The sequence below is a fragment of the Rattus rattus genome, chromosome 11, assembly GCF_011064425.1.
Source record: "Rattus rattus isolate New Zealand chromosome 11, Rrattus_CSIRO_v1, whole genome shotgun sequence".
NCBI classification, from domain to species: domain Eukaryota; kingdom Metazoa; phylum Chordata; class Mammalia; order Rodentia; family Muridae; genus Rattus; species Rattus rattus.
This window is the reverse complement of record NC_046164.1, coordinates 83962196-83989777: the sequence shown is the minus strand read 5'-3', so window position 1 is coordinate 83989777 and position 27582 is coordinate 83962196.

The window sequence follows — 27582 nt, the reverse complement described above, 5'->3', positions numbered from 1 at the left end:
TTCTTTTGTTTTAGGACGAAATGTTCTATAAATATCCATTAAACTAATTTGGTTCATAATTTCTGTCAGTATTTATGTCACTATTTCGGTCATCTGTCCATTGATGAGAGTAGGGTGTTGAAATCTCCCACTATTATGTGTGAGTTGCAATGTGTGCTTTGAGCTTTAGTAAAACAGTTTTTTTTAATGAATGCAGGTGCTCTTGTGTCTAGGGCATTGATATTCAGAATTGAGACTTTCTCTTGGTGGATTTTCCTCTGATGAGTATGAAGTGTTCTTTCCCACCTTGATAACTTTTGGTTGAAAGTCTATTTTATTGGATATTAGGATGGCTACTCCAGCTTGTTTCTTTGGACCATTTGTTTGGAAAATTGTTTTCTAGGATTTTACTCTGAGGTAGTGTCTGTCTTTGTCACTGAGGTGTGTTTCCTGTGTGCAGTGAAATGCTGTGTGCTCTTTCTATATACAGTTTGTTATTCTATATCTTTTTTTTTTAGGGAATTGAGTCCATTGATTTTAAGAAGTATTAAGGAATAGTGATTGTTTTTTCCTGTTATTTTTGTTGTTAGAGGTGGAATTATGTTTGTGTGGCTCTCTTCCTTGCAAGAACATTACTTTATTGCTTTTTCTAGGGTGTAGTTTCCCCATTGTGTTGGAGTTACCCAATTATTATCTTTTGTAAGGCTGGAGTTGTGGAAAAACATTGTGCAAATTTGGATTTGTCATGGAATATCTTGGTTTCTCCATCTATGTTAATTGAGAAATTTGCTGGATACAGTAGCCTGGACTGGAATTTGTGTTCTCTTAGTGTCTGTATGATATCTGCCCAGGATCTTCTGACTTTCACAGTCTCTGGAAAGAAATATGGTATAATTTTGATAAGTCTGCTTTTATATGTTACTTGACCTTTTCCCCTTACTGCTCTTAATATTCTTTCTTTGTTTTGTCCATTTGGTGTTTTGACTACTATATGATAGGATGAATTTCTTTTCTGGTTCAATCTATTTGGAATGCTCTAGGATTCTTGTAAGCTTATGGGCATTTCTTTCTTTATGTTTGGGACATTTTCTTTTATAAGTTTGTTAAAGATATATTCTGGCTTTTAAGTTGGGAGTCCTTGCTCTTTTCTATACCTTATCCTTAGGTTTGATATTCTAATTGTGTTCTAGATTTCCTGGATGTTTTGGTTAAAGAGCTATTTGTATTTTACATTATCTTTGATAGCTCTATCAATGTTTTCTATGGTATCTTCTGCCCCTCAAATTCTCTCTTTTATCTCTTGAGTGCTGTTGGTAATGCTTGCATCTCTAATCCCAGAAATCCTATCAGATCACCGCAGTCTAAGGCTGGTCTTCAATAATAACAAACAGTGACAGAAAACTCACATACACCTGGAAGTTGAACAATGTTCTACTCAATGTTAATTTGATCAAGGAAGTAATAAAGAAAGAAATTAAAGTTGTTTTAGAATTTAATGAACAATAAGGCACAGCATTCCCAAATTTATGGGACACAATGAAAGCACTGCTAAGAGGAAAACACATCGCTCTGAGTGCCTGCAAAGAGAAACAGGAGTTAGTGGTTTGACAGCACACCTCAAAGCTCTAGAGCAAAAAGAAGCAGGAAATAGTCAAACACAGGACTGAAATCAACCAACTAGAAACAAAAATGAACTATACAATGAATCAACAAAATCAGGTGACTTTTTTGAGGAAATCAACAAGATAAATAAATCCTTAGCTAGACTAACCTGAGGTCACAGAGAGTTTATCTAAATTAATAAAATCAGAAATGAAAAGGAAGAAATAAAAAACAGAATCTGAGGAAATTAAAAAAAAACATCAGATCCTACTACAAAAGCCTATATTAGAAAAAAAAACTGAGAAATCTGGATGAAATGGACCATTTTCTAGACAGATCCAAGGTACCAAGGTTAAGTCAGGATCAGATAAAGCATCTAAACAGTCCCATGACTCCTAAAGAAATAGAAGCAGTTATTAAAATCCCCCAACCAAATAAAGCCCAGGAAAAGCTAGGTTTAGTAGCAAATTCTATCAGACCTTCATAAGAGACTTAATACCAATACTGTCCAAACTATTCCACAAAGTAGAAACAGAAGGAGCACTACTCAGTTGGCTCTATGAAATCACAGTTGCGCTTATAACAAAACCACACAAAGACCCAACAAAGAAAGGGAACTTCATACCAATTTTGCTTATGAATACTGATAGAAAGATAGTCAATAAAATTCTTGCAAACTGAATCCAAAAACACATCAAAAAGGTCATCCATCATGATCAGGTAGACTTCATGCCAGGGATGCAGGAATGCTTCAATATATGGAAATCCATCAATGTAATCCACTATGTAACAAACTCAAAGAAAAAGCCACATGATCATCTCATTAGAAGCTGAGAAAACCTTTGACAGAATTTAACACAAATTGTCTTGGAATGATCAGGAATTCAAGGCCCATACCTAAACATAGTGGAAGCAATATAGAGCAAACCAGTAGCCAACATCAAACCAAACAGAGAGAAACTTGAAGCAATCCCACTAAAATCAGGGACTAGACAAGGCTGCCCACTATTTCACTATTTACTCAATATAGTATCCAAAGTCCTAGCCAAAGCAATCAAACAACAAAAGGTCAAAGTGATACAAATTGAAAAGGAAGATGTCAAAATATCATTATTTGCAGATGATATGATAATATACTTAAGTTACTCCAAAATTCCACCAGAGAACTACTAAGCCTGGTAACCAACTTCAGCAAAGTAGCTGGGTATAAAATTAACTCAAACAGTTCAGTAGCCTTCCTCTACTCCAAGTATAAACTGACTGAGAAAGAAATTAGAGAAATGACACCCTTCAAAATAGTGACAAATTACTTAAACTACCGTGGTATGACTCTAACCAATCAAGTGAAAGATATGTATGTGAAGAACTTCAAGTCTCTGAAGAATGAAATTGAGGAAGATCTCAGAAGATAGAACCATCTCCCATACTCATTGATCGGGAAGATTAATATAGTAAAAATGGCCATTTTGCCAAAAAGCAATCTCCAGATTCAATACAATCCCCATCTAAATTCTAACCCAATTCTTCATAGAGTTAGAAAGATCAATTTGCAAATTCATCTGGAATAACAAAGAATCTAGGATAGCAAAAGCTACACTCAACAATAAAAGAACTTCTGGGGGAATCACCATCCCTGACGGCAAGCAGTATTACAGAGCAATAGTGATAAAAAAAAAAAAAAAAAAAAAAAGAAAAACAACAACAACAACAAAAACCCTGTATGTTATTGATATAGATACAGGCAAGTATATTGGTGGAATAGAATTGAAGATCCAGAAATGAACCCACATACCTATGGTCACTTGATCTTTGACAAATGAGCTAAAACCATCTAATGGGAAAAAGATAGCACTTTCAACAACAAATGGTGCTGGTCCAACTGGCAGTCAGCATGTAGAAGAATGCAGATTGATCCATTCTTATCACCCTGTCCAAACTTAAGAACAAGTGGATCAAGACCTGCACATAAACCATATACATTCAAACTAGTAGAAGAAAAAGTGGAGAAAAGTCTCAAACACATGGCCACTGGGAAAAATTGCCTGAACCAAACACCAATGGCTTATGCTCTAAGATCAAGAATCAACAAATGAGACCTTATAAAACTGCAAAGCTTCTGTAAGGTAAAGGACAGTGCCATTAGGAAAAATAGCAATCAACAGATTGGGAAAAATCTCTACCAATCCTACATTCGATAAAGGTCTAATGTCCAATATATACAAGGAACTTGAGAAGTTAGACTCCATAGAGCCAAATAAACCTATTAAAAATGTGGTATAGACCTAGAAAAAGAAGTTTCAGCTGAGCAATATTGAATGTCTGAGAAGTACCTAAATAAATGTCCAACATCCTAGTCATCAGGGAAATGCAAATCAGAACATCACTGAGATTCCACTTCACACCAGTTAGAATGTCCCAGATCAAAAACACGGGTGACAAGAGATGCTGGCAAGAATGTGAAGAAAGAGGAACACTCCTACATTGGTGATACAATTGCAAGCTCATACAACCACTCTGGAACACAATCTGGAGGTTCCTCAGAAAATTGGATATTGTACTCTGTGTATCCAGCTATACCACTCCTTGGCATATACCCAACTGACGCTTCAACATACAACAAAGACATCTGCTCCACTATGTTCACAGAAGGCTTATTTATAATAGCCAGAACATGGAAAGAACCCAGATTTTCCTCAAAAGAGGAATGGACACAGAAAATGTGGTACATTTACACAATGAAGTAATACTCAGATATTAAAAATAGTTACTTCATGAAATACATAGGCAAATGGATTGAACTAGGAAATATCCTGTGTGAGGTAACCCAATCACAAAAACCATACCTGGTAAGCACCCACTGATAAGTGCATAACTGCCCAAAAGCTTGGATTACCAAAGACATAATCCACAGACCACATGAAGCACAAGAAAAAGGAGGACCATAGTGTACATGCTTCAGTCCTTAAAAGGGGGAACAAAAGTATTCATAGTAGGAGATAAGGAGACCCCCAAGGCTGGTCCCCCAATGTAGGGGAATGTCAGGGCAAGGAGGCAGGAAGAAGGGGTGGTTTCTGAGGGGGAACACTCTGATAGAAGAAAGGGCAGGGGAATAGGATAGAGGGCTTATAGACAGGAAACTGGGAAAGGGAATAACATTTGAAATGTAAATAAAAAATATCCAATCAAAAAAATTAATCTGATCTCGAAAGGTGACAAGAAGAATACATATCCAAATTGTATGTTTATATTATGGTCTATTAGGATCCACTTTGCACAGGTAATTAAATTTTAGCATAAAAATGACTTTTAAAATATGAACTTTTTGATATTTGCAGCAATAATAGATCTGTTCAAATCTTTTCAGATATATTTCCCAGTTTGATGCAAAATCAGGTCCTGTTTTGCCATCATTATTTCACAGAGTCATAGGACATTATTTACACAGTAAACATTGAATTTACCCTGAGAGGTAAAAAGAAAGATCCTACACCAAGTGATTAGCAATGTGTTCATTCTGAATAATTTGGTTAACATGGACTCTATTTGTAATTTAGGGTTATAAAACCTGGGTTTTTTACCTGTTACTTGATTCTTTTGTTCCAATATAGAATAATATTCAACATTATGCAAAGGTAACAGCTTATTTTGCATCGAACATCATTTTCCTATAATATATTCTAATTTCTTGCAAATAAATAGTGATCCATAAATGTGAAGACTGAACAAGTCTTACCACAATGATTTAAATAATATTAGACAATTATTGTGGTCATAATTGCAGAGTAAGTTTTCTTATTCAAAGAAAGCTGATTCAGAATGTAAGAATGAGGGAAAAACTTGTGTAATATGCATAATTGCACAATAGCATTGCATACAATCCATAATATTTTAAACAAATTTTTAATATTTTTATATTCTTTTGTTCCAGATAATTACGTCTATAACTCACTATTTAAATTTTCATGTCTTCTAAAAGAAATTAGAAAAAATGGTATGTTAAAATGGATTTAAAACTTTCCCAAATATAGGAGAAAGTATATATATTTGAAGTATCCTTACCATGTTGATGGTGGATTTACAAATTGTAGAAGATTCGGAAACAAATCTTAAAGTAAATGCAAAAGGAACTTGTTGCATGCTTTTCTCCACTGGGTCTGGCCAAGTTCACCCAATTCTATTGCTTCGTTTCTTAGAATACAATCTTACAAACTTATATAGACACATTTGCATTGTCTATAAAATTGTAATTTAATTAATCTTCATACTATAATTGTTAACCAAATATAACAGTGACCCATTTGAGCTAAGTTTTATTATTATGTTTACCTGCTTTTCTATCATCTATCATCTATCTATCTATCAATCTATCAATCTATCTATCTATCTATCTATCTATCTATCTATTATCTACCTAGTTATATATAATCCAATCTGGACAGCTGATGTGAGGCAATTTGCTTCTATATATACCAGATATTTTTATTTTTTTATCTCAAGAAATGTCAGGAAATAAAGTTAGTTCTTGTCACAATATTAAAAGAAGAAATACAATATCACTCATAGCCCATATCATTTGCTCCTGTTATCTGGCGTCCACATTACAGAACCACCAAGACTGCAGCATAGAACAGAATTCTCCTTGGTAGAAGTGAATTTTAAGGCAGTGAACCATCTGTTCTCCTTTGAGCCAATCATAAGTAATGCAAGAGGTTAATTACTCACTATTCCATCACTGATTGTCCTCAGGAAGACAAATTATCTCTGCTAATATGAAAATGACAAAAGAAAGAAAACTTCTCTGGTCTGTATTTGTAATCCAAACAAAATCAACATGTTTTTCTAGGAGGTTAAGAATATAATAATATCTTTGAGAAAAATTACTACCCTAGCTAGCTGGTAACTATTTGAGCTTTATATTTTCTACCATGATTTTTCTCATGATTGTCTAGCCAAAATATATGTAATAATAAACTTGATTTTTAGGATGTTTTACATAAAATTATATATTTCATTAATTTATTAGTTTATCTTTAATTTGTTTTTGAAACAGAATATACTGCTTTCCACTGAAATCTGAGTATAGATTAGATTCCTAAACCTGTTTGTTGCTTATGGTTCCACTGTTCTTACACAATTATGGACCATGCCTAGCTTGTAAGGAATAAACAATGTGAAATATAAGAAACAAGAAGGAAAGAAGGGACAACAGAATCCCATTCTTTAGTGTGGGCCTCCATAAATGTACCTTCAACATGTCCTATATTCAAAAATATTCATCTCTGGTTTCTTGGCAACTTCATTAGCATTTTAAAATGGCAGACACAATAAATCTGAAAGATATTTTTGGGTTTGCTCCAACAAATATATGAAAAATGTTTCATTCACTTTATTCACAGATACACAAACACACATGATCACACACACATATAACCTATGTATACATATTCTGCTAATATAGAGTGGGTATTTTCAAAATATTGCAGTAACCATTTTGAGGCAAAATAATTCAGTCTATCTGTCAATACGAGAATCTGCAAACACAGAAAAAAGGAAATAAAGGGTAACTTAATTGCAGAGCTGTGTTCAAACATAAGGAGCAATCCATATATAAAGAAATAAGAGAATAAGAGAGATATGAGAGATATGAAGGGATAAGAGAAACTGAGAGATATGAGGGTTGGAGAAGCCACAGGTCTAGGACTAAACTTTCCAGCCTCTCCTGAGTGCACTGTCAGCAGCAATGAGGGTCCTGTAAATTATCTGTGATATGGCAGCTGTGTGCCTCTGCACAGGGCAGGTCAGAAGACGAATAACAAATGACACACTGTGTGCTCACATCAAGAGGATGACAGCATCCAGGCAGGCATGGTACAGGTAGAGCACACACAAACCGTCATAGCATGCATATACATCCTAGAGTAAGCAGATACATAAATAAAATAAGAATAAATAAAATGTCGAAACACTATAGGCTCACAAACGTGATCAACCATAAGCCGTGCCATACCAGAAGAAATGACTTCACAATGTCAGCTTCCTGGTGCTCTGAAGAGGGAAACTCTGAGAAAATGCCTGAGAGCATCTCTTGCTCACTCCAACACAGTTCATACATGTCTCATTCCACTTCTGCCTTTTAGTTTATAATTTATCACAAACTATTTATTGACTCACTTTTGCACTGAGAAATTATGAGAGAAATGTTTGAGAAAGTTATATCGACTACTTTGTTTTTAATTTTTTATTAATCTTTGGGTTTATATTTCCAGTGATATTTCTCTTCTGAGTTACCCCTCCACAGCCCTCACATCGCATCTCCATCTCACGCTTTCCCTTTGCCTCTATGAGAGAACTCCTCCACTCAGTCTCCTATTCCTGCCTCACCACTCTAGCTTCCTCCTACTCTGGGGCATCAAATCTCCACAGGACCAATGGCCTCCTCTCCCACTGATGTCAGATAAAGCCATGCTCTGCTACACATGTGTCTGTCTGGAGCCATGGATTCCTCCATGTATACCTTTTGGTTGGTGGTTCTATCTTTGGGAGCTATGGGGGTTCCAGTTAGTTGATACTGTTCCTCCATAGGGTTGTATATGTTTTAATGGCTATTCCTGGTTGTCAATTTGACTACATGTGGAATTAACTAAAACTTCTGTGATATATTTTTTCTTCACTGAATTATTTGAAGTGGGAAGACACACTGTACATTCTGATCATTTAAGATGGGAAGATCTACCATGAATCTGGGCCATACCTTCTAGTAGGAGACAATATAAAGGGCATTGAACAATTAAGTATTTGTTCTGTATCTGCTTGCTCTTCCTGTCATGTTTATTTTTTCACTGATATTAGAGTCTAATTCTTTTTGGTTTCTAGAATATTCTAAAAGCTAGCTGAGATGTCCAGCATCATAGAATGAACTACTATATTCCTGGACTTCCAGTTGTAAGATAGCTATTGTTGGTCAAGCTGGACACTGAGAGAGGGGGGGGAGAGGTATATACAACCAGGTTACTATCTTCTCTCTCTCTCCCATTGTTAATTACTTGTAGTTCTTCAACAAGGAGTGAAAAGGAGTGAAGCCCCATGAGATTATCCTCTTCTAGGTTGGGATTTCAAAGGTCATTGATAAATTTCAGGTCCTGTTTAGTGAGACATGCAATTGTGATTCCATGGGATAACTTTCCTGTCATAGCTAGAAAGTACAGGCTACCAGGAGGCCTCTTGATTCTTTGGTTACATATTTAAAGGTAATAGCAGTGTTTAAACAGGAACAGGTCATGAATTCCACAATGAATTCAAGATGGAATGGATAGGATGTGAAAGGAGTTTAACAGATTAGAGGTAGAAAAATATAAATAAAGTGCTAATGTTTAAAACAAAAAAAATTATGTTGAAAAGCTGAGAAAAATTGAAGATATTTTACTATATTTCTTCTGATTAAATAATTTTTGTATATTTAAATTTTATGCAGTGTAATCACAATGTATGACTAGCAACATTTATACATTGCGAATATGAGGTGGTGGGATGACATTAATTATAGAGCATGAAAATGTGTGCTTTTGCATCCAGACACATCAAACTCATAGTGCCTGAGCCTCTTTCCTATCTGAGCAGGTACCGTTCTGATGACTCCTTCTCTTACCTCTGGGTATTCCTGGGTTGTAGACATTCTCTGTGTTCTGGACATTCTTTGGGAGCATTGAGTTATATACTCAAAGGATAATAATTTATTTTAAAAATTGAGAAAGCGTAATGATTGACTAGATATCAATCAGCATATAAGCATCCTTGTAGCAGCTAGTCATTCTTGAAAGCTATGAGAAAAGCTAGATATATATATATATATGTATATATATATCATATATATGTATATTAATGTGACACATTTCTTGGTCATATATTTTCAATTTGGTCTGAATGACATATAATATATTTCTCACATCTGGAATCATCCTGAAATGGCAGTAGTGCTATCCCCAGTTGTTATTATTGCCAGGTAATTAACTTTGACCTTAATTAACTGATCCTGGTGTCAGAACGGCATTTACAATCATTCTATAAGTTTACTTGGTACTGATATATTCTGTAGTACTGCCTCAAACAGGAATACATAAATGCTGACTTCCCCAGGTAATATATTTCCTCCAGTGCCTCTGATATGGAGGGAATTTAATCCCTCCCTGACTCTAGTGCCACAAGGCAGAATATATACATCCTAGGATTGTAACAGTTACTTTGTTTCCAATTTTAGTTTGAAGAAAACATTTGCTTTTGAAAGTGACATTATTGTTGTTCCTCACCAATGATTTAAAGGCCACGGGGTTAGGTTGAAAAATAATAATTACAAAACTTTAGTACTTGCCGCCTTTTTGTGTGGTAAGACATTATTAAATTTCTAAAGATATGAAAGTGCTAAGTGAGGAAATCATGGGAGTTTCTTTTAATTTTTCACCAGCCTTTAACTTTTTCCTTATTATTTCATTGTATATTTCACAATAGAAACACCCCTTCTTTGGGCATCTGGCTGCCCTTTCCGTGGCTGACTATGTGATCTCTCATCTGGTGGTCACCACACATTATAGTATGGTTCACTTCTCTTCTTTCACCCAGATTTCAAGAAAAATTATATTTGTGTTAAGAAAGAATACATTAATTTTTAAAGAGATATGAATCACTAAATTAAGTATGGTATATGTTTATGGGAATCTTACTATTTGAAGTCAAGTGTGATATCCCTTACTTTTTGAAGTCATCTAAAAGAACAAATTTTTTGGATACAGATAATTATTGTTCATCACTTTTGATTGTATAAATATATGTGTTTGTTTCTTACAGCAATTAAGATAGAATTTTGGCTTTAATATTCTAAATTGGCTATGTTGTTCAAGTTTTAGGAAGAATGCTATCTCTGGTGTAGGTTTGCTATATAGTGAATTGTTCATAACCTGTGTGATTTCAATGCAAATTTCAGAATTCTGAAGACTAACTTCATATTATTATTATTATTATTATTATTATTATTATTATTATTATTATTAAGCTATTTATAGTAGACAGAATATTAGTTATATTTTTGTGTAATAATCTGTTTTGTTTCCAAGGCTTTCTTCCATAAATTTTTGAATGCAGGAGTTGCCAGCTCCACTCAATTCAAGTTTAAACAAAGACTAAGACTTTCAAACTCAATTTCTTCTATGTACTAAGTGATGATTTTCATAACTGAAAAAATTCTGTATCTTATTCATAACTGAAATCCTTAGCTTTTCCTGTATCAGAAGCTTTAACTAAGTAAATACAATATCTCTGTCATTCAAATGAACTCATAAATTATATATGGCAGTGTGAATTTTACAAGTCAATTTTTTAAAGTGAATAAAAATTATGATCACAAGCCAAACAATTATCAAATCTCTAGAGCAGTAAGCAGCATCCTCGAGGTGCTGGGCTTGTTACTAGGAGTATTAAGATGGCGGGAGACTATTTCTGTTCATCTTAGCATTTTTTTGGTAGAATATGACTTTTAGGAGAAGATCAAAGTTAAATGAGTCTAAAAGAAGCTGTGTTCACTTAATTACAGTTATGTTGCACAAAATGTAGATATATTTTTGGCTTTAAGTGGCCCACACTTTATTTTTTTAAATTTTATTTTTGTTGGATATTTTATATCTTCAAATGCTATACCCTTTACTTCCTCTTTCATACCCCTCTCCCCTCTCCCCCTGCTTCTATTAGGATGCTCCCCCTCCTACCCATCGACTTCTACCTGCACACCCTGGAATTCCCCTAAATTGAGGGAAAGAGCCTTCACAGTACCAAGAGATTTTCCTCCTATTGATGCTGGACAATGCCATTCTCTGCTACATAAGTGGCTGGAGTCATGGGTCCTGCCATGTGTACTTACTGGTTGGTGTTTTAGTCCCTGAGAGCTCTGGTGGGGTCTGGTTGGTTGATATTGTTGTTCTTCCTAGGGTGTTGCAAACCCCTCTAGCTCCTTCAGTCTTTTCTCTAACCCCTCCATTGGGGTTCCCTTGCTAAGTCAGATGGTTAGCTGCAAGCATCCTCAACAAAGAGTCTCAGGAGACACCCCTATCTGGCTCCTGTCAGCAAGCAATTCTTGGCATCAGCAAAAGTCACTGTTTGCAGGCTGCAGATGAGATGGATCCACAGGTGGGGCAGTCTCTGGATGACCTTTTCTTCAGTCCCTGGGCCACTCTTTGTAGCTAGAAAGTAATCTTCTTGCAACAAACCCCAAAGAAGATAGCCATACAAAAATAATTCCACCACTAACAACAAAAAATAATAGAAACATGTTTTTAAATGTCTTGCAACATTTGGAGTGAAAAGTTATGTACTACTCAAGTTTTATTCATATAAATCAGTGGATTCATCTGGTGGGATTTGGGGGGAGGAGTGTACAATGCGACATCACTATCTTCCAAGACATGAATATTCAAAGAGATCCAAGATTTTTTTGAATTTTCTATTATTTTTTAATCTTTTCATTGGTTATTTTATCTGTTTATATTTCAAATGTTACCTCCCCCCCTTTCCAGTTTCCCCTGCAAAAGCTCCCTATCCCCTCCTACCTCTCCCTGCAGCTATGAAGGTGCTTACCCACCCACTCACCCACCCACTCCTGCTTCAGTGGCCTAGCATTTCCCTATCCTGGATCATTAAGCCTCAATAGGATCAAAGGGCTTCCCTCCCAGTGATGCCAGATAAGGCCATCCTCAGCCTCCTATCCAGAGGGAGCCATTGGTATCTCCTATGTACTCTTTGGTTGATGGTTTAGTCCCTAGGAACTTTGTGGGTCTGGTTAGTTGACATTGTTGTTCTTCCTGTGAGGTTGTAAACCCCTTCATCTCCTACAGCCCTTTCCCAAACTTCCCCAATAGGGTTTTTGGACTCAGTACAATGTTTGGTCATGTACATCTGCATCTGTAATGGTCCAGCTCTGGCAGAGCCTTTCAGCTATTCCAGGATCCTGTTATTTAACTTCACCTCATCATTTCTTTGTATATTTCCTAATTGTTGATAAAAGATGCACTTTTTTATAGAAACATGTCTTTTACGGGAATTTGACTCCATGTCTGTGTTCTGAAAATTCAGTCTTTCCTCTGAGTTGTCCTCACAGCTTAGACTATGACTCAACTTTCTTCATTCCAACTTCAGGATTTATTTTATAGGCTTAAATAAAAGAAAATAAAAGAGTACTTCATAAACACTTAATGTTGCAGGCACCACACAGTAAGGCCCATAAGTTTTAATATTTTATGAGCATTGACTATGTGTGAACAGAAAACATAACTCAGATATTCACCATGATACAACTATTGTAGAGTAAAATAAAGTAACAAAGGACCTCCCAGACTCAGGTTCAATTTGACCTGTTTCAGTTAACTCACTCCTGGTTTTATCCCACCAAATTGACATTTCCCTTAACACATTGCGATTTCTAAAAGGGAAAGTTTTTAATTTTCTATTTTCTGAACTACTTTGATCATGTAAATTTATAAACTTCTCTTTGGATTACTTTAAACAAAGATATTTTATCCTCTCATTGGGATTATTCTTATTAATATTTCATGTTACAAATTTAAGAATTATATAAAATAGAAATAACATCATAGAATTGTATGATAAACAACCCACATCATAGGATGCAGGCATCTACAGATTGATATATAAGGCATTAATTTAATTATTAACCTATAAAATCAGAGTAGTTATCCACTGTCTCTATGAAATGTCATTCAGTTCAGTAATTATCAGGATCTAAAACCCAAAGTCTATCAAGTCCTTCATATTGCCTTTTTGCTGCCTTGAAATTAAACAGTAATGTGTTTATTAAATGTATTGAAGGTGGCCATCAGAAGAAACATGAACATGAAGGTCACATATACCATATCCTTTTATGTGGAGCTTTGCCAAAGGTCTGAAAGTAATTCCTGACATTAGATACATTGGCTTTTATATAAGTGCATTACAAAGGCAGTATAATGAATTTTTTTCTAGTCAGAGATAAGTCTCCATGGAGACTTGCAACAAGGCTGCACTGCCACTGTCTATATGTGCTCAATCATATCTTCATTCCCTCTTCTAACAGGAAAAACATGAGCATATCAATTAAGTAGCAGACGCAGTGTAGTTGACAAAAAAAAAAAAATGGGTTCACACTGCTTAGCTAACTCATAGACTGAATCTCACACCTTCTCATATACCTTAGTAATATTGTGACCTCTTGTCCCTAGAGTAAGTGATGCTTGAATGTCATAAATTTGATGTGATCACGTTGCCACTTAGATGGATTTCAGTTCAAGTCTTACATGGATAGGATACAAAGAATTTCATCTTTGACTCTTCAGTTTTATAAGCGGATATCCTTTCCTATTTCTTCTTCATGACCATTTACTAACGACCATACACAAGGCTCAGTATGTTAGTAGAAGGGATGACTAATGGAATCTAAATAGTCATAAAAAGAAAATTCCCATGAACTGGGAAAACATGAGAATTACAAATGTGATGAATAGGAATGAGATACTACAGAAATTGATATTGCCAAGCATATCATTTCAGCCACATTTCAATACTCATAACAATTACTTAGAATCAGCAACACCGCACAGCTTAATCAACAGCATCTGTTCATCTTCACAGCTGTTACCCGGAGAAGTGCCACTCTCCTCCCCCCTTGGATCTAGACACACTGTGATTGTAATGAACACCTATCTTGATGAGCAATACAGCCTAACATCTTGGAGGAAATTCAAATAGAGGTCCATTTGAAAGTCAGAGATATGCAGTTACCAAGGAGACTCTTGCGAGTCAAAACACCAGCTTTACTTTGAGCAAGGCAAGTTTATATTACAGATCCAACCTACAATTCACTTAAACTTACTCCTTTCAACTGCTTAGGAAACAAAATAGAATTGTAAATAACATTATCAGACATGCACTTAAACGACTAATTCCCTCACTTATTCAGCCATTCAAAGAAAACACATGTTCTTTTTCAGCCATTGCTCATGCTTTCAATTGAAAACCCATGATTATGCTCCCAGAATAATTCAGGAGAATGAGAAAAGCCATGAGGGAAACACAGAGGAGTATTAACTGGATCAAAGATTCATTAAGCTATAAAACAACAATGAAGAAACCCAACTGACACATGGCTCCGAGGGGGGTTTCTTTTCTCTGACAGCCTATATGCAAACTCAGATCTGAATAAAAAGTTTATGTATGTATGGGGTGAATGGATTGATAATAATATTGAAAGCAGAGGAGAAAAATCATCAGGTTTCTCTCCTCCAAGTAGAAAAGTCATGTTCTGGGTATAAGATAATAAAGGGAGAGGAGAGAGAGACTGTGTGAAGAGATTGCTGTTTCTTTCTTTTCTTTCATTTTTGTATTTTTTTCTTTTTACTATCAAGTGTGCTTTGATTCCACATCCCCTTATTTAGTATATTGAATGTTCCAGCCCAACTTGGGGGGATTCATTGGTTCTCTTGATTCTTCTCAACATGAATGACTGACGATTTCTTCCTAGACACTACTTTAGGGTTATAGTCAATAATTTTTAATTTTGGTTTTGGGATTTTATTTTTCTTTCTAAGATCACAGAATTCCCCATCCTTTTGTGGACACCCATACTACTTTAGTTTTATTTTAATCATCTTTATACAACCATTTTATAAGTAGGGAGCTATCCTTCAACTGACTTCTATAGCATGTGTTTTACAGCTGTCTATGCTGTGACATTAATGTGATTTTTCCAGCTGTGATTCACAAAAACCCACTTTCATGTAGTTTGCTGCATTTACTTTAAATAATTCTTTCTACCACTTACTAATGCTCTTAACCTATGGAGAGCTTAATGATACGAGATGTATTTTTAATTAAGTGGCTATCTTGCATGGAATAGCAAAGCTGCTGTTTATGGAATGCTTGGTATGTGCACTGCTCTAAGCATGTTAATTCAGAGTGTTGTTTGGCTTCCATTTGCTATATTAGTTTAGGAATAGAAACATTGAGGGTGAACACATTATAAATTTTGTAGAGACAGAAAGTGCATTCCATTACATAATCTGACTCTGGACCAGGTATACCTCACTATTTTGGCACATGGAGAATAATCCTCCCTCTTTTTATACTTTATGTGTCTTCCTCTTCTTTGGCTTCTAGAATACAATGTATAGGTTATAAATAGAAATACTGGACTCGGTAATTGGTGAAAATATTTTTAACAACATGTTTGTTTTGCAAATTATTTTCAGTTGACAGTTTTACATGCCTGTGTCTGTGTGTGTGTGTGTGTGTGTGTGTGTGTGTGTGTGTGTGTGTGTGTGTGTGTGTGCAGGCTAAACAGTCTGTGGTCTGGTTTATTAAGTGTTTATGAAAGTTTTATTGCCATCATGACTATTTTCATTAGTTTCTATGTGGTTTATTTCTAGTTGAATATTCTTCCAACTTTATAAGCCCTCATTTCGGACTGTGTGTTTTTTTTTTCTTTTTTTTTTTTTTTTTTTTTTTTTTTTTGTTAACATCTCAAGTCCTGGATAAGACCTTAATGATCGGTTGGTATAATTTTGTGATATTTGAATCAACTTGAATAAAAAGGATATGGTTTTTATTTCAACTCCATACAATTACCCCTACATTGACTAATAATTTACACAGATTCAGCTCCTTTTGCAAGTAACAAATTCTTTAATTTTTGACTAAAATACTTTCGTTTTTTCCACTCACATTTTAGTAAAACTCTCTCTCTCTCTCTCTCTCTCTCTCTCTCTCTCTCTCTCTCTTTTCTCTCTCCCTCCCTCCTCCCACCCTCCCTCTCTTGGTCATTTAGCATTGCTAAGAGCCTACTCTTGCCTAGATCAAAAATATTATACACTTAGGCATAGTCATATCCCTATGACAGATAAGCAACTTCAGAAAACATGTTGGATTAAGACCTGCTCTTTAGCTCTTTCTGTGTATTCAATTTCTTCCCTTCATAGACTTTATCACCATTGGCATATCTCTTCAAAATATGTCATCTTCATACTTCTGTTTCTTATAAAACCTTTTCCCAAATTTTAACAAGAAGTATTATGTACACATATCCAGTAGTCATTAACAAATCACATAAAACTGTATAGATTAAGATGCCATTCAAAAATAAATGAATACTTACAGTATTTTAGTTACTTACGTTCTGTAAGTAAACAGGTATCTTTAATATCTGTCCTGGTATTCAATATCATGTTACTGGAGGATTTGGCAAATGATATTAACTGAATAAATTAACTTACCATTAAGGGGTAGAAATAAAGGGACCAAAAGTGCTTTGCTTTCAAGCATCCTTTTATCGAGCTGGTACCAAACTGTGTCACCCATAGTTAAGCTATATCTTCCCACTTGAAATAGCTTGAAAAGACCAACATTTACAGGTGCACAATGCATCTTCTTTAGATTTCAGAGTCATTCCAGCTGATAATCAAGGTCAGACATCACATTCTGACTTCTGATACTGGTCCTTTGGATAGGCTGGAATCTCAAGATATAAGTAAACAAGCTTGGTAGTCTCCATTGTGCATGCATGAAACGTATACCTCATCTGTTCTGTTGAATATCACCGAGCAAAGTGAGTCACAGAGTAAAGTCAGGACTGACGTGCCAAAATAATGAGTCTATCTCCTAATAGGAAGTGGTGAGACTTGGGTAGAGTTATGAATATTGAGCAATTTTTTCAGTCTGGGATTGAGTATAAGCTCATACTCCTTCTCAGTTCTTTCCCTACATGGCTATGATTTGATGCTTGGTTTTAGCTGGGCAAAATCACAGCACTGTAAATTCCTTGCATGACAAAAATGCATTATTACAATTCTGTTACGTTTTAATGCGAATCAAAGATTACTTTAAATTTCCTTTTCAAATTCTCCATTTTCTTGAGCAAGGTGCATCTTCACTTATATCCTGTAAGGGAACAAGGACATCTATAATCTTGGGACAGTCTGGTGAGGTTTTTCTTCTTTTGTTCACAGTACAGTAAACATTGAAATGGGGATAAGAAAATATAAGCCAAAGTTTGTAAAGAATTAAGTGTATATAGAAAAATGCCCCGAGTGTGGTACCAAGCACCTGAGACCCATGAAATCAATGCACCTTTTAAATAAAGAGGAGAATTAATATAAGATGAGGGAAAGCTCTGAGCCTAATGTTTTTTCTTTAAATTTGTTTCCTACAATTAATATGAAGAGGTGGTTACGCTGTGGGCAAAACACTTTCAGTGTTTGACCTCTTTATTAATCTCTAAGCAAGTTTCACAAAGTGATCTGAAGGATTGCTTATAAGAAGTAATAAATTCCACATGAAAATTTCATCTGGAGATACATAAAACACAATGTTTAATGTTCTGAAGAAATAAAACAAAACAGAACATTTGATGTTTAATGGATAAATTTTTAAAAATACTCTTCTTAGAAACACTTTACTCATGTATTTTTAAAACTTCGTTTCTTTCTTTACTATAAGCACATTTACAGGCAAGCAAAATTGTTCTCTATAATTGATATCCATCTGTTACTTCTTATATACTTCAGTAGAGCAACATATTTCAATAGTTATAGTGTAATCACTTCACAATAAACAAGCTAAAACCACTTCTTATGATTGCCAAAATTTAAAGAAAGGGAAAGTAAACAGTACAATGAATGTTGCCAAACACTTATAATGTAGTGAGTGTTTCTGTTACTTTTTTTTATTTGTTTCATGGTGGATAACTTGAAATTTATCATTGTATTTTCTTTATGATAAGTTATTTTTAATAGTATTGGAAATAAAATTTTTGTCAGTCAAGTGTAGAAGCATTAAGGAAGTCCCAAATACAGTTTCTACTTTCCCTCAAAGTAGAAACTGTAGGGCAACTCCCTGGTCCTGTACTATGAAATAAATTTCATTTATACGTGGATTCAACATTTAATAAACTCTCCATTGCTGAAGTAGGGTGAACAGCTACTGGAAGATTTAGAAGATGGCTTTATTCTGACATTAAGGAACTAATTTTGCTACAGTGGGATGTAGAAAAACCGCATTGAAGACAACCCAAAAATGTAATTTCGTCAAAATATCAATCAATATATGTATCAATACACACACACACACACACACACACACACGTATTCTGTTCTCTCATAATTGAATTATAAAAAAATTTAATGAACACAATCAAAAACATTAAAGAAATGTGAACAAATGATAAGTTCATCCATATGATAAGTTCATCAGCATATAAACAGATTATTATATATTTTAAATTCTGTGTTCTATTTTTCAAGAATGTGATGGCATTACTAATTTTGCATTCTGAATTTATAAACACTAATAACAAGAAATTAATAGTAATGAATTCTCAAGGCAAAAAACAGTTATTTTCAAGGCCTAAGTTTCTTACAAAGGTAAAGATTTACTGGAAGATTATTTGAATGTATCAATATTTAATTTTAGTTTTAATTATGTGTCTATATGTGGGTATGTATATGTGAGTCCACATGCCTGCTGTAGCCAGAAAAGGCTGTTGGATTCCTTTGAGCTAAAGTTACAAGTATTGATCAGTCACCTGACAGAGATATTTGGAAAGGAATTCAAGTTCTTCGCAAGACTAAAACTTACTTGGTACCATGGAGTCACATCTTCGACTCCAGGTTGAGTTTTTAAAAGTAGAGTGGAAATCCATCCAAGAATATGGGAAACTGATTAAAAATTTGACATATGCCGAACATGAAAATTTCACAAACATTATTGACACAATCATATTCAATACTAAGGAACAGAGATGCTGAAATAATTAGAAAGACACATAACAAACATTCTGTCTTAAAAACAGTAAAACTAACAATAACTAACAATAATCATAAATACAGCAAGACATTGATTGATAAGTCATCCAGATTTTAAAACAGAAAAAGAAAAAAAACACTACACATAAAAAGAACTATTAGGGTAACCGCCAAATATTGACATTTGAATTATGTTGTTGAAAGTAAGTTGCGAGGCCAGAAAATCTCTTATAGTTCATGAGCATAATTCATAAAAGAAATCTTGAATTCAGTATTCTGCCCACATTTTATGATTGTGGAGATGAAAATTAGATTTTTAAGCAATGTCACGTCCTGGAAGTACTGTCTTGACACAAACATGGACAGTAAAATTGCAGATTCTTCCAATAAGAGGTATCTTATGTCTTATGATGTGTTATTAAGAAGGGATAGCTTTGGCCAATCATATCTGCATTTTCAGAAGCTATACTTAGGAGAGGCAGGCGTTTGTCATCCATCTTAAGAGCATTTGTTCAGGTTTTAAAACTTTTGACTGCTTTAATAATATGAAAATAGAGATCAAACTATCATTTTGTTTTGAAGAGTATTGACTGATCGCTTAAGAGATATTTATTTATTTATTTATTTACAACTTAATAATCTTGTTTCTACACTAATATTCAGTATGAAAATATTCACTGTATGAAAGGTTTTAATAAACCATAATTTTCAAAATAAAATGAAAGGGCATTTTAATTAAATAGGACCTTAAAATTTAAGGCCTATTAAAGGACCTTTACATTGTTTCATATAAGTATTTTATTACAGTAATTAAAAGACTGTGTCATTAGTCATACAAAAATTGAGCTGGGATACAAGTGAAAGATACACTCCTACTGATAAGCATGGGTGGTGCTGGATGTTACTTTGAGGTGCTTTTGGTGAAGAATTGTAATCATTAATGGCATCAACTACAAACTGTGCTACATACAACAGAGACATGACTCTGATATATACTGGTATAGTAGTGACACAAACCTTATGGGAGTCACAAACTACTTTTTTGATTGAATTTAAGAGTATTCCATTAGATAAAGTGTATATTTAACATTTCTAAAGTGGCCAATAATCCTAAAACTAGATATTCAATAAGCCTAGGGGACAGCCTACTACTCTTATTCTTCCAAAGGAACAAAGCAATAAATTTTTTTTTAATTATAGTAGCCAGAAGATGGAAAGAACTCAGATTTCTTTTAACAGAGGAATGGACACAGAATATGTGGTACATTTACACAGTGGAGTATTACTCAGCTATTATAAACAATGATTTCATGAAATTTATAGACAAATGGATGGAACTAGAAAATATCCTGAGTAAGGTAACCCAATCACAAAAAATAAATGAATAAATTCGTAAATAAATAAATAAATACATAAATACATAACTATAAAAACCACACACACACACACACACACACACACACACACACACACACATGGTATGTACTCACTGGTAAGTGGGTATTAGCCCAAAAGCTCAAATTACCCAGGATACAATCCACAGACCACATGAAGCTCAACAAAGGATGATCAAAGTGCAGATGCTTCAGTCTTTAGAAGGGGGAACAAAAAATATTGATAGGAGGTGATAGACAAAATTTGGAGCAGGGATCAAAGGGCCATCCAGAGCCTGCCTGACCTGGGGATCCGGCTCATATACATACACCCACCAAACTGATTCAATATTGCTGATGCCAAGAAGTACTTGCTGCCTGGAGACTGATATAGCTGTTTCCTGAAAGGTTCTGCCAGAGAGCATGACAAACACAGAGGCGAATGTTTGCAGCCAACCATTGAACTAAGAATGGGGTCTCCATTGGAGGAATTAAAGGAAGGATTGAAGGAGTTGAAGTGGTTTGCAACCCCATAAGAACAACAATACCAACCAATCAGAGATCCCAGGGACTAAACCACCATATATAAAGTACACATGGACAAACCCATGGCTCTAGCTGTATATGTAGCAGAAGGTGACCTTGTTGTGCACCAAGGGAGGAGAAGCCCTTGGTCCTTCCAAGGGGAGGGGAGGGAGGTTGGTTGGGGGAAAACCCTCATAGAAAAAGGGTAAGGGGAGTTAGGATAGGGGGGTTATGGATGGGAAACTGGGAGAGGGTATAACATTTGAAATGTAAATTGAAAAATTCAATAAAAAAATTGCTAGTGACATATTGTTAGGCCCATAGATCACCTCACTCATCTCAGAGGCTTCTTCAGTATGTAGGAATTAAAACCAAATACAATAGCTGGACAAGGTGAAGAGAGTGAGAAACTTTAAAGTACTCAGTCACTGATGTTTTCATTAAAACCCCCATCTCCAGGTACTTCCATTTCACAGAGATATTCTTTTTCTTATTTATTTATTGGATATATTTCTTTATTTATATTTCAAATGTTATTCCCTTTCCTGGTTTCCTGTCCATAACCCCCCTATCCTCTCCCTCTCCCTTTCTTCTGTAAGGGTGTTCCCCTACTCATCCACCCACCTTTACTGCCCCCTCCCCCGACAGTCCCATGCACGCACAGAGATATTGAACAGGAGTCTTTTCAGGTCGAATCTACTTGGAGATGGAGGTTATAAATGAACGTGGTCAGTTTCATGGATTTTCTGTAGCTACAGAGTTACTGACCTCTTGAACTTGAAGAATATCCCTTCACTGTTTTATGTGTCCCAGGCATGTTGTTTCACTTCCTATTTAACATTCTGCATTGTCAATAAGATTCCCTCCAATGTTCCTACATGGACAGCTCATCTTAGAACAAACTGTTAATAATAATTGCTTATTCCAGTATTTTGGTGTCTAAAATACTAGAATTATTATTTTTTTTTGCTTAATTTCAATGAGAAAACATTTTTGTACTTTTAGTTTTAAGATGAAAAATCAGACCCAAAGTGATTAGTGACTAAAGTCAGCATGAATAATGATGTGGAAAATGTTCTGTGTTCTAGTCTGTGTCACTATATAGTGGGTTATTTTAGGAACATATACCATATTGCTGTTAGACATGAACAATATGGTCCCCTCTTTCAAGACACCAAAAAAAGAAGCAGATGTAACACTAGATGATGGTTCAGAAACATAATATTGTTCTTCTATAGCACTATAAAACAGCGAATTCCTCAGAAATAAAAATAGCACCGCCCAAAATAATTGCAATTACTTTGTACCCTGCATTTTGGACTTTATGTATCATTCCATGTAGAAGAAAGTTATAGAGTCAAATGATTCAAACAAAACAGATGGGTGAAAAGACAGAATATGGCTTGACTGATCTGAAATAAATTTGGTGTGAAGTAGAATTGTATTTAGTAATTAGTGAGTCCCAAATGAGATTCTGCCTGTTGTGAACTGTAGCCTATCTAGATGTGAAAGCAAGCTTTTATAATTTAGTACTGGAATATGGTCAGGATGCCATTCCCCATCTTTTTCATAATAAAAATAGTCTAGCACGTTGTTAGAAAAGCATTATCAGCCATCTCTACTCACCATTTCCTTCCAGAGTTTAATATTACCTGGTTCAAAATAACACAGGTTTCCTTTGAAGAGTCTTATGGTGATGACAGAATTTGAATCGGGCTCCACACAGCTGAGATCCACACAACAACTGCATGGCCACCTACAAGACTTCTTCCTGACTCTATGGCCTGTTACAGCACAAGGTCAACAGAGACACTTCTCTTAGATAGTTAGCTCTTCTCAGATATGTTTGAGTTCTTCAAATTTGCTTGAACAAATTTTACTGTTCATCTTTTTTCTTTATCTTCTTCATACTGTGCTGAGGTCAGTTGAAAAGTTTCAGTCAGATTAGGCACAGGAAACTGTAACTGGTTTGGAATAGAATTGCATTCAACAAGAATCAAGATTTTATCCAATCTGTTGAAATGTAACCATGGGCCTGAAAGTTGACACACCCAACACAACACACACACACACACACACACACACACACACACACACACGTAGCCCATACATATACAGCCACCCAATTAGACAAGATGGATGAAGCAAAGAAGTGCAACCCGACAGGAACTGGATGTAGATCTCTCCTGAGAGACACACCCAGAATACAGCAAATACATAGGCGAATGCCAGCAGCAAACCACTGAACTAAGAATGGGACCCCCGTTGAAGGAATCAGAGAAAGGACTGGAAGAGCTTGAAGGGGCTCGAGACCCCATATGAACAACAATGCCAAGTAACCAGAGCTTCCAGGGACTAAGCCACTACCTAAAGACTGTACATGGACTGACCCTGGGCTCCAACCACATAGGTAGCAATGAATAGCCTAGTAAGAGCACCAGTGAAAGGGAAGCCCTTGGTCCCACTAAGACTGAACCCCAGTGAATGTGGGATTGTTGGGGAGGGGTGGTAATGGGGGAGGATGGGAGGGAATACCCATATAGAAGGGGATGGGGAGGGGTTAGGGAATGTTCGCCCAGAAACCGGAAAGGGAATAACAATTGAAATGTAAATAAATACTCAAGTTAATAAAGAAAAAAAAAAAAAAAGAACCACTTCCTTTATAAGCAGAGCTCCATGGTATTAAACCTCAACAATTCGTTGCTATCATAAATGTAGATGTATTGCCAAGAACATGTAATATTTTGGGGAAATAACTAAAATGAAAAACTAGAAAACTCATGGAGAAATTTCTCAGAAAATGGCTGAATTGAATCTACAGAATGTTCACCTAAATCACTTAGAAAGTGATAAACATTACATGGACAAAATTTGTTTGTTTGTTTGTTTTTATACTCCAGATTTTATTCTCCTTCTGGTCCACCCCCTGCTCCAACTGTTCCTCAACCCATACCTCCTCCCCACAACTCCCCCCAGTCTCCACAAGATGTCGCCACCCCACCCACCCCACCAGAGCTATAACCTTCTGTCGGGAGCCATAACAGCACAAGCTAATAACTAGCAGGTGATCATCCTGAGATGGCCAGCCTCGGATTATTATATAGTCTGCAACTGGTTCGCCCTTATTAAGCAAGGCTGTAAAGGATTCACTTTAGGAAAGATTCCTGCTATTAAAATGCTTTTCCTGTTGTTATTATTACACATATATTATGATCATTAAGTAATAGCACTCCCCTTTGGAGCAGATCTCTGCAGACCTACGACGATAGATGTCTCATAGTGATGCAACATAGACAAATAGATGACTTCTTTAGTCTTAATGATGATCCTATAAGAATTCTTTAAATGATATCAATGATTATTAAGCTCTTTTATAGTGGGACTGCTATTAAGTCTTTTCCTGTAGTCAAAACTGCAATGAGAACTCTGCCAGTCTCCCAAGTGTCACCAGTTAATTGCTCTTAGATGGTAACCAGACTTTCTCCTACTCAGAAAACATTCCAAGAGGTTGTAAAACAATTAAGCAATGGTCATAAAAAGGGAATAAACGATTTACTATAGGACAGAGCATAAAATATTGACTGGATTTTTCTATACAAAACTTCACTTATAACTTAGTTGTAGTTTTAAACCTTCAGTGAACCTGTGGGGCTGTCACAGGTGATGGGTGTTTAGCCAGATAATTACTCCTAATGGGTATGCATGTAAACATTCTCTGCTGTAAACTTCTATTTCAATTTACGATTTGATCTTTCATATGAACTTGTGATGAACTTTGTAACATGTGACTATGTACTCTGAAAGATGTTTAAGTGCAGAGGACACAGAGAAACACAGAAGGACTGAGACAGAAGGACACAAACAGAAGGACAGAACACGGACAGAGCTAGAGAGGGACTGAGCTGGAGAGTCAGGTTTGAGCTAAGGAGAACTGAGCTAAGTAGAACTAAGCTAAATAGATCTGGGCTGAGAAGAAATGCAGAGAGGAATAACTTAGAGACTATAGATAACATAAGAGAGCAATGTGCAGAATGCAGAGGAAAAGAGGAAAAAAGAAGAAGCTGGAGAGAGCAGAAGGAGCGGGCAGGATTTTCCTTACCATTGGACAGAACAGTCAATTTCTCATTAGTAAGGCAGGCTTAGTCTTATTAAAAGGAACAAGCCTTTTCTCTTATAAACATGGGTTTAATTCACTTAGCATTAAAAGGGTAGAAGTGATTTCTTTCTCTATGTAATAAAGATTGGAGCTCCTCTTTCATCCAGAATGAGTGAGTTCTTTCTGCACTGAAGCGTGGTCTTTTCCTCCATATGCATAATGTAAGTACGGATGTGTGTAAGTATGTAATTGTGAGAATGTATGCATATGTGTGTGTAAGAACATAATTGTGATAATGTACATAAGCTGGGTCCAACTGATTATGAGTGGAAATGTATAAATGCACATTAATTGTGCTCTTCACTTCTTTTGGTTCAATAGAAGCTTATTGCTCCAAACTTCCCCCTAGCCTGACAAGCAAGAGGCATAGGGAGAAAAGAGAAAAGGCTCCTGCAAGTAATCCTCTACTTTCTCTCCTGCTGTTTTAGAATGAGGTGCTAAATGGCAGAGACTGCAGTTTCTGGCCTCAGAGGAATACAGAAGGTGGGTCATTTACAGTAGCAGAGCATAGTGACTTAGACATAGATAAGTAAATCAGCTACAGTACCATAGTAACTTAGACTTAGATAAGTAAACTTACTATTATACAGCAACCCTAAATATCTCGTAAGAGAAAGTCTTACCCTCCGCCGACGCTCTTCCCCCTCCGCTGACTCAAGAAGAACCAACAGAAGAAGTCTAATGTCGGGGCTGGCCCCCGGCAACCTTCCTGTCTCTTGAGGATGAGGTTCATCTTCTCTGACAGAACCCATACCCGGGAATCCTCTGCTCCATATGTGGGGGAGGCCTCACCTCAGCTGGTGTAGGCTTCCTGGTTGGTGATGCAGTGTTTGCCAGATCGTAGGGGTCCAGGTTAATTAAAACTGCTGGTCCTCCTACAGGATTGCCCTCCTCTTCAGGTGCCTCCAGCTTTTCCTGAATTCAACCACAGGGATCAACAGCTGTTCTGTTCATTGGTAGGTTGCACACATCTGCATCTGACTCTTTCAACTAACTGCTTGTTGGGGCTTTTGGAGGGTAGTCATGATAGGTCCCGTTTTGTGAACTTACCATAGCCTCAGTAATGGTGTCAGGCCATGGGGCCTCCCCTTGAGCTGGATCCTACTTTGGGCCTGTCACTGGACCTCCTTTTCCTCAGGCAATTCTCTGTTTTTGTCCCTGAAGGTCTGTCAGACAGTGACAATTATGGGTCAGAATTTTGACTGTGGGATAGCAACCCCATCCCTCACTTAGTTACTTGTCTTCCTGCTGGCTGTGAGATCTACATGGTTCCTCTCCCCACTGTAGTACATTTCATCTAAGGTTCCTCCCTTTGAGTTCTGAGGGTCTCTCACCTCCCTGGTCTCTGGTACATCCTGAGGGTCCCCACTTTCTACCTCCAGAGATTGTCTGTTTCCATTTTTTCTGCTGACCCTCAGAGCTTCAATCATTTTCCCCCACCTACTACCAGATCATGTTTCCCTTTTCCCACAACCCCATTCCCTTTCCCTCCCCCACCCCTCCCTCCCTCCACCGGTTGTGGTTGCTTTTTTCATGAAAAGTTAAAGCACATTAACTTACAAATGAAGCAAGTTGTCTGAAAAAGTAGTTTTTTTTTTTTTTCCAATTAGGGTCACAAGGATAAAGATTAAAAAGTCTTATTAACTACTGTCTTTAAAAAAAATTATATTTTGAATATCAATGCCTAAGATGTGCAATTTGCAGTTAGGGGTACCAAAAGTGCTTATCACTTTCTACTTTGTGGTTTTTCTAGAGCTCTTATTTTAAAAAATGATCATATAATTGTTTTGCTTTGAGATAACTTTATCAATCATAATTATATATATATATTTATATATACATATATAATTAAAATTCATTGATAGATGTTTTAAAAAGTACTGGTTGCTAATATATCACTATGAATATTGTGACTGTGCATGTTTGTCAGTACTTGTGTAAAATTATTTTTACATATATATCAGGGAACACATGCACAAGATTGTTCCTATCTGTGGTAGAAGAAGGGTGACTGTAGGTATGGTCCTGTGGGCTCTGTATTCCTTTTATGGTGGACTTTTTGTAGATAGATTGCTGTTTTTCTTTTTCCGAAATAGGTGGACTTACCATGAATTCCAGTGAT